Raw genomic sequence first — 12,545 nt, forward strand, 5'->3', positions numbered from 1 at the left:
GGCATTCACAAATGTCACAAGGTCAGCTCATCAAAGGGACACAACAATAGGAAGGGGCTATCACTGACCATCAGAAACAAAGGGCAGAGCAGGACAGAAATAATGGTCCAATGACTTCAACACTCCTCTCTCAGTCATCCACTGGGCAAGTGGAGAGAAAACGAGCCAAGACATACACAAATCCTACAACCATCACCTAACAAGAAAGCATTAACATTTACAAACCCCCACCCAGCGGCAGCAGAGGGTACACACCCTCTCCTTTGAGTGTGCTGGGGACAGTTATAGAATGGGCCATACGCTGAACTATACAACAAGTCTGGACAAATTCAGGACTAGAATCATCTGTAGAATGTTCTCTGGCAAGTTTTCCTTACATTAGAAATCAGTAACAGAAAGCTAGCAGGAAACCCTCCAAGCATTTGGAGATTAAAGATGCCAATCTAAATTACAGTATATGCCCAAAAAGTCAAAAACAAATAAATGGTGCCCTAATTCTACTAAAGCTAAGAAATATACTTATTTCTAATATCTGCTGTGGAATGCTAATGTAGCACATTATGCTAAACGCATTCATATATGCTGATTAGTCAGGTATAGTAAATTATTCACAGCTTGATTGCACATCAGGGCCCCTCCAAGGCTGCCTAGATACAAATGGTGACCTAAGAAAACCACAAAGGCTCACAGGCCACAGGCTTCTTGTGTTCAAAACACGCTTTGAGTGCTCTCCTTCCGACTCCTGGACAGATGGACGGATGGATGGACGGACGGCTCTACCCTGTGGCTGATGGCTAGGTGGAGTGCATGGTGGAGCTGTGGCTCCTGGGTACTGACGGGTTCCACTGGAGCAGAAGGCTCCTACAAGAATCTGTGAGTGGTGCTGCCTTAACAACATGGAGCCTGGACAATGTGCATGAGAAGAGGCCCCAGGAAGTAAGTAAGACGCAGACTCAGAGCCCACCCAGGCGATCTGGATGGAACCTCCAAAGACTACGAAATCCGCCTGTTGGGTAGCAATGGTGGAACCCTGACATGGGGACACAGCTGAGAAGCCAGGAACACAGAAAGACAGATTGGGGAGGAGGCACTGTGCGTGGGAAGGCTGAAGGAAGGGAATCGAGGGCCCTATGGTAGGGTGTGCTGAGGACAACAGCCATACTTTCTGAGTTCCTCTGCCTCTAACACCACATGCTTTCATTTCAGAGCAACCTTGAGTTGATGGGTGGTCTGATTCCCTCAGGACCAAGGAGATATTCCAGATGGAGGCGGTAGTCTAGCTGCCAGCAACTTTGAAACTCACAAAGGTCAAGGATGCTTCTTAGCTCCTCGCTCTACAGACCATTTCTGGCAGTGAACAGGACTCCAGACAGCATCTCCTACTGAGATTGCTAAGAGAGACAGGGAAGAGGCATCTCAATGGCCCAGCAGGCAGGCCTGGAGACCTGGTAACTGTGAGAGAGGCAGAAGGAGAGCCTATTCCTACGTTGTCCTGACTTCCACATGGACTGTGGCACTCACCTTATACCACCCCCACCACACACATACATACATCATACACACACACACACACACACACTTTAAAAGAAAGACAGCAGGGCGGGGTGGTATAGGGAACTTTTGGGATAGTATTTGTAATGTAAATAAAGAAAATTTTAAAAATTAATGAAAGTTGCATAGTATATAGCAGCATTCACACACACACACACACACACACACACACACACATATACACACACACACACACACATTTACTATAGCAGCACATGTTAGCAACTTGAAGGAGGGGGGAAACTATAGAAACAAATTCATTCTTTGACCTGCACCATATAAATTAGGAGCAAACTTCAGGACCATAAGGGGGTGGGTGCTTGACTATTTCAAGAATAAATGACAAGCCCCCAGTGGTCTCAAATGATCATTCTATTCTCATATTATAGATTTTAATCTTAAGAAATATAACATACTGCATTGCTCTGCTAAGAACTGACATGGAATTTGGAAACAGATCAATAAGGGTATGGGCAATTTCTCTTCAAAAGTATTATGAGGCTTTCCAGAAATTTGTGAATTTATGCTTCATCATCTGTAAACCACAAGTTGTAATAGTGTCATTTTGCAAGTGCATCATGAAATGCATATTGGAAGATGCAATAAAAACACACTCATACCCCTCAAAAAAAAAAGAAAGAAAGACAGACAGACAGACTGCTATCAGCTCTAAATTCATGAACTTTCTTGCTGTGGTCCACTGTCTGTCATGAGCAGTGTGAGGGAGGTGGGATTTCTCTGGTTCACTGTCTGTGGGGACAGAGCTCACCACAGGGAAGAGGAGGCTAATGGGTACATCCTTTCCAAGCTTAGATGACAAGAAAGGTGGATACTGGTACTGGACTCCATCTCCCCTTTTACTCGGTCAGAGACCCAGCCCATAGGAATGATGCTGCCCACATTTAGTCCAATTCCCTCTGAGTCTCAGTCTAAAAATTCCCTCAGAATCATGCCCACAGTTTTTTTGTCTCCTAGATCATTCTAGAACCTGTCAAGTTGATAGTATTAATCATCACAGGGTATCAGATCCCCTGGAACTTGACTTACTGATAGTTATTAGCCACTATATGAATGCTGGGAATGGCAGGTGGGTCCTCTGAAAGAGCAGTCAGGGCTCCTAATTTCCGAATCAATTCTCCAGCCCAGCAAGTATTTTTTCTACCTCATTCCCTTTCTTTTCTCCTTTGTGGGTATGTATTATAATATCCCATGTCTCGTTTTGATCAATTCTTTAGACTGGATACTCTACCGATTAATTTTAAATGTGCTAATTCTTTCTACTCCTGCTGTTGGATCTACCTGGAAACATCCAGTTTTTAAAAAATATTTTATTGATTCTTTGTGAATTTTACACCATGCACCCCAATCCCACTCATCTCTCCATCCCTTCACATTTTCCTTGCAACCTCCTTTACAAAATAAAATAAATCTTATCTTGGAAGCTATACTGTGTCACGGTGTGTCCCACAGTTTACTCTTCTGTCCACACCTCTTTACTTGCAAATGTTCATTGCAATGAGTGTCCGGTTTGAGGCCTCTGGCTTCCACTATGGCATCAATACTGGATCCTCATCTGGATGCCTCTCAGATACGATGTTGCTGCCCTGTGCCATAGAGATCATGTAACTCTAGATTCATAGGACCAACATGAGCAGTTCGTAATTGAGGCAGATGTTAGGCTGGGCTAAGTCAAAGCCTGGGTGCAAGCTGAGTTGGTCAGTCTACCAGCTATTCCATACCTATACTACTGGGGGAAGCTTTCCAGTATTGCCAGAGCTACCTCACCCAATGCTGCAGCTGGCAAAGGGCAGGGCCAGCTCTCCAGCTCTCATGCCCTCAGGGTTGGCCCCATACCACCAAGGCCAGCACTACTGCTAACCAGGCGAGGTACAGTACCTGCTCTCCTGAGTGCTGCAGCAAGTGAGGGACAGTTCTCCCACTCTCATGACCCGAGGCCGGCGCTCCTTCCTGACACAGGCAACTAGGGGTTGGAGAAGAGGTTATCTCTCCCTCACCCATGCCACCATATGGTAGACAAGGTGTGGGGCCAGCCTCCCACACTCACACTCCTGACACTAGGCCCAGCTCCCCAGCTCCCCAGCCATGATGCAGGGCCTACTCTCCCAAGTGCTGCAGCAGGCAAGGAGTGGGGCTAGCTCTCCTGAGTGCCTCAGTCTGTGAGGGACAGGGCTGAGTCTGCCTAGGCCTTTGACATCAACATGGTTCCAGCTGGTGGCCCAGACTGGGGATATCCGCATGACCTTTGGTGGTGATAAGAGCCACAGACATGGCCACAGACCCAGACATGGCTCTCAGTGACAGTGTAGGCCAGGACTTCAGATGGCAGGGCAGGCTACTCCCATCAGGCTGTCCCTCTCCACCCTCACATCTCCAATTCACCTTTGCTCATGGTGCTCAATCTGTCCACTTCTCTCTCCACAACAGACTGGCACATTTTAGTGGCTCCTGCTGCGGTGGGCCACCCAGCGGGCAGGCCTCTGGGTGTCTTCTGCCCACCTGCCCAACTGTTCCCTTTTGCTTTTACTTTTTCCACTGTGTTTCTTTCAACTTGTTTCAACTTCTCCAGTTCTTTTTCAAAATTCTTACTATATTCATTTGTTCATTGGAAGGGCACATGACACGATGAGACGAGAGAACAACTTGCAAGGACATGTGGGTCCTCAAGCTTGGTGACAAGTACCTTTGCCCAATGAACCATCTCACTGCCCCCCAATAAGTTCTTATGATACAAGTTTGGTTAACTCATTTTTCACTTTCTTCTTTTTTGATATAAGCACTTAAACCTTCTACTAAATACTAATTTAAATAACTCTCACTGAACTGGCAGGGTAAAGGTGCTTGCAGCACAGACCGGAAAACCTGAGCTCCATCCCCAGTGGAAGGAAAAAACTGATTCCTGAGGGTTGTTCTCTGACATGTCACTGTGTGCATGTACCTGTGTGTCTGTGTGCACATATGGGGGTGGGGAAGGGAGGTTGAGAGAGATTTAAATTAGCTCATCCATTTTGATGTAACACTCTTACATCTGGCTGCTATTATGGCTGCCTCTCTCACTTGTGTCTGCATGAGGCATTTTACTGACTTCCAGCTTCATTCTGCTCTACACTAGGAAGACACTCCATATGACTCTGGCTGTCTAACATCTGTGGCACTTCCCCTGATGTACAGTCAATAACCTTGCCAATTCTAATTGGAGACCAACGTGTTCAGGAAACACACAGACATTCTCTAGCTGGACACAGTGTTCTGTGTATTCAGCAGGCAAATTATTCCCATCCCTGCTGAGTTTGGTGATACTGATCTGTCAATCAGTGCCCGTGGAGTGCTGAAAGCCCCCCATCACTGAGTCATTTCTGACACTTTGCAGTTTTTCTTGAGACTATGACTATCATTCAAGCATAACACTTGCCACTGTCTCTGATCACTGTCCTGTGTGCCTCATACCTCCCGTCCAAGACCACACATACCCCAAAGCACATCCCTGAGCACTGTCCATTGCTTCCAATGGCCTCTGGCCACCAGGCTGAAGGTTGTTTTGTTTTGTCTAAAATGTTCTTGAAAGATATTTGGTAGGTGCTATGATCTGAATCCCTTGCAGGCTTATGAGTTCCCAGATAGTGGCTTTTGTAGGACAAGGGGAGGGGCAGCAAGAATTTTAAGAGTTAGGGCCTAGCTGGAGCAAGTTGATCACTGTGAGCATGTCTTCGACAGACACGTCCAAACCCTGGTCCCTTCTTCTCCCTGCTTCCTGTCTGGCATTATGGGAGCTAATATGTCATCCCTCCCTGTCAGGAAGAACTAAAAAGTCTGAAACTGCGAGCTTGAGAAGTCCCCCTTCGCTTTAGGTCATTTACATCAGGCATTCTGTGATAACAAGAAAGGTAACTAACACGAGAGGGAGACCCGAGTATAGAGATCAAAGCTGGCAGTTAGCTTTTCTCCTAGTAAGAAATCACATTATTGTTCTGAGGGACAACTACCATCCCATGATATTTCTTTTAAGGCTTTTACCTTTTATCCACCTGCTTCAAGGGTTAATGGGTGGTTTACTTTTTAAATAATTGTTTATTTTTATTTTGTGCATGTATGTGTGTATGCATGTGAGTGTGTGTGTGTGTGTGTGTGTGTGTACATGTGTGTGGTGCATACAGAAGTCAGAAGAGGATATTGGAGATTGTAAGAGTCAGAGGACTGGAAAGTTTGGTACAAGGTTGTGTCTCATAGGAGTGTCAGAAACTACACCTATAAAGTCTCACCAACATGACTGCTTAAACATGAGCTGAACAAGGAACAGACATGATAGAAATGCCAAGTGGCTAGGGGAAACCCAAGAAGCTTCAACACCACAAAGCAACTACCTGCCAGCAACGAAGGAATGATAGGACTAGAGAAAATAGTCTTCCACAGGAAGAATGGGCCAACTGGTCAAAAACCAAATGGTCAGTCCTAAAAACAAGTTAACAATGTATAGACTGAGCAGACTGTACTTATGTGTTTAGGAATATATACGCACATATAAATGTACATAACAACAATTAATTTTTTTTAAAAGAGGCCTTGAATTTGAAAGAGAATGGGAGGGATAAATGGGAAGGATTAAGATGAAAGAAAGGGAGGGAGGAAATTATGTAATTTTATTATCATCTCAAATAAACTATTTTTTTAATCCTGGAAGGGTATTTTAAGAATTCATTAAGGACTTAACTGAAGTAAGAAGCTCTTCTGGAAACTTTTTTTTTTCTCAATTGTTCTCCAGAGAAAAGCAGCCAAAAGATGCAAGGATGGATAAGTGGCTGGATTAGCAAGTGAAAAGCGAAAGTTAACAAAATTAACTCTAAAGAATGGTACCCACAGTAATGAAGACTGCTCAGTACCAAATCACAGTCAGCAAAGGAGACCCAGGAGAAACGACACTCGGCTCAGAGTCAGAAGTCATTAGACTCACAGCCTAGCACAAGCATTTCTAGTGAGGCAGGAAAGCAGCCTTTGTGACCTTCTCAGGCCTCCATCTGACTGCACAGAGCTCACTGCACCAGTCCATCTACTAACTGCAAAGTTAATGTCATCTCCAAACATCCTCCCAAGTGTGTGAGAATGTCTAACAACTGTGTGGACACAGTGGCACAGTCAAGGTGACATACAGAGTAACAGCACAGGGCTCAGCCAGGGAGACGGAAGCAAGCCTCCAGCTCATCCGGAAGTCAGCCTGGCTTTTCCTCACTCCACTCACAGGTCACAGAAATACATGTCCCTGATGATCAGAGGTGGGGACATCTCCACTAAGTACTTTCGGGAGATCTTTATTAGGTTAGTACTGAGGTTCAAACTCAGGCTTTATCCCCTGTCCTCTAAGCCCTGGGCCACAAGATCTGAAGGTCAAGTGTGATAAAGAAGTTCAGTTACACTGACACTTACACCTCTAATCCCAGCACACAGTAAACTGAAGCAGATCACAAGCTGAAAGCAAAACTAGACTGCAAAACAAGCAGTTCTCAGCTAATCTCTGTCCTGTTTGAGCTTTATTCTGTAAGTACAATTCTAGTTCAAAGAAGCAATTTGGGGGGCTGGAGAGAAGGCTTAGTGATTAAGAGCACTGACTGCTCTTCTGAAGGTCCTGAGTTCAATTCCCAGCAACCACATGGTGGCTCACAACCATCTGTAATGGGCTCTGACGCCCTCTTCTGATGTGTCTGAAGACAGCTACAGTGTACTTACATATAATAAATAAATTTTTTAAAAAAGCATTTTTGACAAAATTTTTCTCTCTCAGCTCTTGGTTCAAGGAAGAAAGCTGATCAGTGCTCTGTTCCCTCCTACTCCTGGCTCCCAACTCAAGGCCTGGAAGATGGCCACAAGACCTGCAGGGATGAGATGATGGTGGCTCAGAACAGGGAGGACGCGGCAGCTGCTATGCTAGGTATGTTTGAAAGCACAGTCAGCAGTCCTCCAAACAGACTAGACCTTGGTGTGACAGATAAAAAGAAATCAAGAGTTGCTGGGGGAGGGGGTTAAACAGGCTGATAAGCTGAGAAGGAAAGTTGATTCACTGAGACTGGGCAGACTGTGGTTAGGGCTGGTGTGGAAAAGACTGGGAGTTTGGTGTAAACACTGGATGTGAATGTCTATTCAGTGTGCCTGTGGATTCATCAAACAGAGCTGGCTCTGAGTCTAGAGCTCTGGAGGAAGTCTGAGCTGAAGACACAGGTCTGTAAAACTTGCATGCTTCAGATCACTCAAGAAGCCAAGTAGCTGTAAGATGGGTGTGAATGCCATGCGCACATCGGCAGTATATCCAGGGAATGCAGCACCACGGCCACAGTGGGATTCTAACACTAGTCTGCATTAGCGGTTGCATAACATGTGGTCACCACCCCAATACACATTGTCCTCATCAGCTATTTGCTAGAGTTCTGTGCCAGTTCTGCGGCTTAAGAGGAATGTGAAGAATCTGAACCCAGCCTGGGAAAAAGGCAGCCATGTAGATGAACAAATGAAAGAAAATGAAATCCAGCACAGTTTAGAAGGAATGAGATGAGCTTATCAGAGATAGGCACAGCAACCAGTGGTTCTGGTCTCTGAAGCACAGGGTAGGAAAACTCAGAAGCAACTGCTTAGGTCAAGCAAAGAAAAAGGAAACAAGCTTCCCTTGAAGCACAAGATCCTTAGGTCAGAAATAAGAAAGAGAACTGACACCTACTGTATTAGGTATAAGACCCTGAGGTGGAGTCCCACTGTACAGATCAGAGAAGTGAATTCGACAGATTAGATCGTTTTACCAGTAAGAACGCTTCAATTCCCACCTCCGCGTAATAAGCCTAAGGCCGTGCTCTTTAAAGACATCAAGCTCCAAGACAGGGGTTATGTGATAAAGCAGAAACTGAGAGGCAGCAAGCTCCTGGCTTCAGAGCTTTCCAACAGTACTAGAGATTTCTGAGCAAAACTGAATACATCTCACAAAGTGGATCCCCTACTGACAGAAGAGCACAGGCAGCCAGTTTTGAAATTCTTTCCTGTCCTGAGGTCAGAAGGTCGGGTCCTGAGAGCAGCAAGCACAAGCATCACAGCTCCCCAGGCAGCCACCACGCTCCTGTTTCCCCACTTCATGATGAAACACATTCTCAGCTTTCTAAACTTCAGGGCAGGGCTAGGGAAGCAGCTCAGGAGCAGACTTGCTGAGCAAGCCTGGAACCCTAGGTGCAGCAGCAGCAGCAGCAGCAGCACCACCACCACCACCACCACCAAACCTTAAAACACATTAAATTCTAAAACATTAAAATCAGAGCAACATAAAGCAGAGCGTACATAACTCAGTGGTTAAGTGTCTAGCACTTGAGTCTAGCATGTTTTGTTTGACTGTAGAAGGAATGAGTTTAAAGTTATCAAGTGAAATAAGCTTGCAACAGATCTCAAGGTTTAGGCTGTACTTGTTAAGTTCAAAGAACCAAAAACTGTCTTTAAGGACAAGAAATCCTGAAAAGTCCAACAGCCCCAGAGCAAAGTAGTACTTTAAGATACCTTAGAAAGCTGGTGTATGGTGTTGAACACCTTTAATCCCAGTACTGGGAAGGCAGAGGCAGGCAGATTTCTGCGAGTTTAAGGCAAGCCTAGCCTACAAAGTGAGTTCCAGGACAGCCAAGGCTAAGTTACACAAAGAAACTTTGTCTTGCACATGTGCGCACGCGCATGCACACACATATACACATGGAAAAGATACCTTAGAAACCACTCCATTGAGTCTGTGACACAAAATCAAGGCAAGAGTCTACCCACATCAGAGCACACCCAACAGAGCAGTATAAACTTACTTGAAGCACTGAGGTTCTTGCGCACCCCATGAACACTTCTGGACTAGCACAGCTAGGGTCTCTGAGAAAGCTTAGCATAGATTCATCCTTCATAAGCAAGCAAATGCCTCACAAAGGCTGCTAGGCTCACTTGTACAGGCTGGATTCAACAAAGCCAGGCATGCTGTTTAAAAGCAAGTCTGGAAAACTAAGCAAAGCCAATTCTAACGGTGTGTGGCTCTGACCAGTGCCTGCAGAGCAGTTTTCGTGGTGGACAGGGTCATACAACAGGCAATCAGGATTCAAACCCAGCTCCACTGGCACACAGCTGCTAATGCCCAGCAAGCCACTTGGTCTTCTCATCTGAGAGCAGGCAGGAATGCCTTTCCTCACAGGAAACTGACAACAATAAACATAGTGCATCTGTGGTCATGTAGAGCAGCAGAGCTGATTGTCTTCTCCCTAACCATCTCCTCCAGGCTATTATTGAGGACCTGCACACCAACACAAAGTCCAGAAATCACCTGATTCTGTGATGCATCTTCAAGAGGAAAAAAAAAAAGCTGTTTAGTTGAGTATCTAGTCCTGGGGCACGTGGTTTTCTTTAAAGCCCACTCAACCAGCTCTTAAGGTGTGGAAGGCTTAGAATTTCACCCTACTAGTAGGTTGTCAAGCTACATGCTACATTTTAAAGGATGCTAACAGAAAATACACTCCTATCTGAGACCAAACTTCTTACTCATAAGTACAGCCAGAGTATCCATGTTTGTGCTGGTTCAAGACTCCATGCCACAGATTATGCACATGATATAAACTGCATCTCAGCACAGGGAACCCAAGCTCAGAGAAGCCACATCTCTTACGTGGGTAGTAGTGTGCCTGACTTGTGCCCTTCATTCCAAACACTTTCTGTTCTAGACGGAGGGAATAGATCTGTGCCCACTGCAAGGGTGTTCACTCTATACATCCTTCAAAAGGTGTCCAGAAGCCAAGGACATCTGTTTACCCTGTCCCTAGGACAAACAGACACAGAGAACCCCCACATACCTCGGCTCCTGGCCTGGAACTCACTATTGCTAATGTGTGGATTCTTCCCTAAATGAACTACTGAGTCAACAGACTCCCTTTCTAAAAGGGTTTCTTTTTGATTTTAAGTGACAAGTTATTAAGTGGCAAATCCATGTCAGAGGACTTAGAAACAGCCAAAACAACTTGGAAAAAAGAATATAGCTGGAGGATTCATGTACTTAAGATAACAACACTGTCAAGATTGTTTCGAAGCACATTCAAAGATGTTTAACACTTGGGTCTCAAACCCAGGACAAATGGTTAAGATGCCTAGTCAACATATCAAATCAGACCCTGACCACCAGGTTTTCCCAATATCCCTCAGTCCCTACCTGTTACAGGGTCCTGGCTGGTATACCAAATCCCCTATCTTAATATTCTCAAGTGCAAGGACTGGGCTGAGCTGCCCTTCCCCAACCTTCCCTTCCCTATATAATCAAGCATTTTGGCTATATTGGTCTTAATTTTACCCTTTTTCCTCTTTGTTTGGCCTCTTGGTCTCCTGACTCTCTTCTCTTGCCCCTCCTCACAATGGTCCAGCTTGAGTTCATGCTCACTCTGGACTCTCCCAATGTTTCTACCTCTAGCTACTATGTTCTCCTCCATATCTACAATAAACCTCCTCGTCCACCATACCTAAGGGTGGTCAGTCATACCCTCCTTTTTATTGCCTTTCTTCATTCAATCACCACTAGTAACAGTGTAACAGTCTGGTACCAAGGCACCCCTACTGGAATATCTAAGCCTAAATGGAACAAGATGACCAAAAACTATGAAGACAAACAGCTGGTGCTGTGTTCTCTGCTGGAACAGTTGGCAGTTTAAAAACATGAATGTGCAACTTCCATGTGACCCAGCCACTTTGTGCCTAGGAGATACCCAAAAGAAATGCCAGCACATCTTCACGCAAAGACCTGCATGAGGAGACTGCAGCATCTGAGTCTGTAACAAGTCAAAGCTGTAAACAACCCAAAAGGTTCATCTGCATAACGGAGCAGCACGTAACAGGAAGCAGTGCACTGGTAAGGTACAATCACTGCAGAGAACAGAGACTGAGCTACAGTGTAGAAAAGAGGTGAACAGCTCCAGGAAAAGCGAGAGGCAGGTAGGAGGGAGGGGAAGTGCCTTGTGCGGTAATGCCTGTGACCTTGACTGTGGTAATGATTTTATAGGTAGATATTTATATGCAAATGATCAATTTTTCATTTAAGATATATGCAGTTATTATGTTTCAATAAAACTATCAGAAAAGAAAGTATTCACATCAAGAGTATCTAAACTTCAAAAACAGATTATGAAAAAAACCGAAAAATTCTTTTTTTGTCATTTGAATATTCGAATGATATGTATACTCTTTAGGCTTTACAATTATGGTGAAATTGGGGCAAGACTTAGGCTAAATTAGTGGTGAAGATCAACAAGAAAGGCAGCAGTAAGGTTCAGTTGTATTTATTTACAGCTCTGAAGTTACATCCATGTGGAACTTCACGTGTCTCCTATGCCACTTGGTCTAGACTTCTGGAGCTCTTCCATGTCCACCACCTATCTACTACTCTGCTTTCAGAGAAGGCACATGTCAGTGCTGTTTCATAAAATGATCTTTGCGTCAAAGGTCACAACTAAACTAAAAACAATATTTAAGAAAAAAAACTATAAAACCACTGACATATCAGATGGCTTCCTAAAATTGGAAGCCATTTGGGGGAGGAGCAGGGACAGGCATTGAGAAGCCAATTATCTGAGAGTGCCCAGATTTGAGCACTGCCACTATGAAAGAGTATTCCTCCTCCATCCCCAGAAGCCACCCCAGCAAAGAAACGGTAACTTGCCAAGCTGCTCTGGAAAGTCATTTTCAAAAAGCAAACATCTAAGAAAACAGCTCCTGCTTTTTACCACACTAATATCCCCTCTGGCTGTGGAGGTGGAGCATACGACCACACAAGAGCATATCAGAGGTGGAGCATACGACCACACAAGAGCATATCAAAGGTAGAGCATATGACCACACAAGAGCATATCAGAGGTAGAGCATACGACCACACAAGAACATATCAGAGGTAGAGCATACGACCACACAAGAGCATATCAGAGGTGGAGCATACGACCACACAAGAGCATATC

General features: G+C 44.9%; 1 protein-coding gene across 1 annotated transcript in view; it reads right to left on the reverse strand.

Annotated features, from left to right (window-relative positions):
• Hsf2bp (heat shock transcription factor 2 binding protein) overlaps positions 1-12,545 on the reverse strand; it is an 83,647-nt gene that overhangs the window by 22,478 nt on the left and 48,624 nt on the right. The window lies entirely within an intron of this gene.

The sequence above is a fragment of the Mus pahari genome, chromosome 21, assembly GCF_900095145.1.
Source record: "Mus pahari chromosome 21, PAHARI_EIJ_v1.1, whole genome shotgun sequence".
In the NCBI taxonomy this organism is placed as follows: Eukaryota; Metazoa; Chordata; class Mammalia; order Rodentia; family Muridae; genus Mus; species Mus pahari.